The 2,500-nt window shown below is 38.9% G+C and overlaps 1 long non-coding RNA gene across 4 annotated transcripts in view; it reads left to right on the top strand.

The window, feature by feature from the left end:
- Window positions 1–2,500, top strand: part of LOC149133398 (uncharacterized) — a 56,981-nt gene that overhangs the window by 18,149 nt on the left and 36,332 nt on the right. The window lies entirely within an intron of this gene.

Genomic DNA, 2,500 nt, shown 5'->3' with positions numbered 1-2,500 from the left:
TCCAAATCTCATTCAGGAACGATGGACATCGATGTTTCCTTATCTCTGTGGCTTCTCAACATTAAGTATCAGAACCAATCAGAAGCAAACTGTATTCCAAACCATGTAAAATTCTTTTCTACTCTAGCACAAGGCCCGAAACTTTTATGGAGAGAGTCAGTCGATTAGATCGACCCCAGTACGATTAGTTCGACCCCAGTATGATTAGACCGACCCCTAATGGATAAAAGGCAAAGTCGACCTTGGCGGAATTTGAACTCAGAACGTAAAGACAGACGAAACACCGCTAAGCATTTCGCCCGGCGTGCTAACATTTCTTATTTCTGTACTGCCCACAAAGGGCTAAACACAGAGGGGACAAACAAGGACAGACAAAGTGATTAAGTCGATTACAGCGACCCCAGTGCGTAACTGGTAATTTATTTATCGACCCCCGAATTGAGGAAAGGCAAAGTCTACATGGACGGAATTTGAAGTCAGAACGTAACGATATACGAAATATCGCTAAGCATTTCGCCCAGCGTGCTAACGTTTCTTATTTCTTTACTGCCCACAAAGGGCTACACACAGAGGGGACAAACAAGGACAGACAAACGCATTAAGTCGATTATATCGACCCCAGTGTGTAACTGGTACGTAATTTATCGGTCCCCGAATGGATGAAAGGCAAAATCAACCGCGGCGGAATTTGAACTCAGAATGTAACGGTAGACGAAATACCGCTAAGCATTTTCGCCCGGCGAGCTAACCTTTCTGCCAGCTCACCGCCTTTCAAACCATATAAAATTGAATTCGCCCTTTCGTCGTTATGAGTTTGATAAAATCAATATCGGTAATATATTTGATTTGACATAATTCAATATATATGTTTTTTTTTTTTTTTAATGTATATTAGTCCTTAAGTCAATAAGTATAAAATTCGATATTTCTGTAGACGATACAGAATCAGGTTATCTGTACAACTTTGAGATATTCTTCGAGTGTTCCAAAGCATCGAATATCACCTGCTTAATTATTTTGCTTCCTTTCTAGACTGGCACCATGTGAAGGAAGGAAATTGGTCACTTTTCTCTAATTAGCGTTTCTGTTGATTTATTTATTTTTCACTTTATATATTTATTGCTTCTTGGAATTATCGTCTCCTCCTCGTTCATCTTCATAATCATCCGTCATCACCACCATCGTCATCGTCATCACCATCAGCAGCAACAGCATCACTACAACCATCTCCACTACTGTCGTCACTATCATCACCATCATCATCATCATCATCATCATCATCGTCGTCGTCGTTATTATCATTATCACCATCATTTTTCCATAAAAGTAGTAGTAATAGTAGTATTAGTAGTAGTAGTAGTAGTAGTAGTAGTAGTAGTAGTAGTAGTAACAGCAGTAGTAGTATTAATAGTATTAGTAGTAGTAGTAGTAAAAGCAGCAGCAGCAGCAGCAGCAGTAGTAGCAGTAGTAGTAGTAGTAGAAGTAGTAGTAGAAGAAGAAGCAGCAGCAGTAGCAGCAGCAGCAATGGTCGTAGTAGTAGTAGCAGTAGTAGTAAAAGCAGTAGTAGTAGCAGTAGTAGTAAAAGCAGTAGTAGTAGTGGTAGCAGCAGCAGCATCAGTGCTGGCAGCGCTGGTATTAAGCTGTTGCGATTGATTCTGGTGTACATTTGTAGATTTACAATTTGTATCAGAGAATTTAACAATCTCGACGTGGCCAGGCGATTTGCAAGAAAGAGACGCTAAATTCTGCGGAAATCGTCACCTACCATCGTACGAATGTACTCGTTCGATGATATTTCCCAGGAAAGAAATTCAAACGGTAAAAAGAACATGCGTCTGCATGTGTATGTGGCTTTCGAATGCGGCGAGCTGGCAGGAACGTAAGCACGATGGGCGAAATGCTTAGAGGCATTTCTTCCGTCTTTACGTTCTGAATCCAAATTCTGTTGAGGTCGACTTTGCTTTTCATCCTGTTGGGGTGGATAAAAGAAAATACCAGCTGAGCACTGGGGGTCGATGTAATCGACTGACTTCCATCCTCGAAAACGCAGGCCTTTCGCCAAAATTTTAAACATATATCTTGAACATATATATATAACTATACATATTTTATATATGTATACATAAGTGTGTGTATATATGAATACACACACATATATGTATATATATAAATGTACGTATATATGTATACACACACATACATATATACAAAATTAAGGGCAGGAAAGCAAAAATTTCACAAATGTTTCATAATTTGATTACGCTCATCGCCTTTTTCATTAGCAATCAACATCACAAATTCCACAATTACGAAATTAAGATAGCATCATTTTAACCGAATTTATATACAGAAGTGATGGGTAAATAATTCAAACATATTTTGAATGGAGTTTTATTATTTAAGAAGGAGCTGAGCAAACTTTGTCACCAGTCACTGCTTAATGCTCCGTGAAATTCTTTTGTGCATGTTCTGAATGGGTCTTATGGGAACGTTGAGCCAT

Source organism: Octopus bimaculoides, chromosome 11, assembly GCF_046866305.1.
Source record: "Octopus bimaculoides isolate indiv1 chromosome 11, ASM4686630v1, whole genome shotgun sequence".
Classification (NCBI taxonomy): domain Eukaryota; kingdom Metazoa; phylum Mollusca; class Cephalopoda; order Octopoda; family Octopodidae; genus Octopus; species Octopus bimaculoides.
The sequence above is the reverse complement of the archived record's forward strand: the minus strand, read 5'-3'. Positions and strand labels throughout refer to the sequence as shown.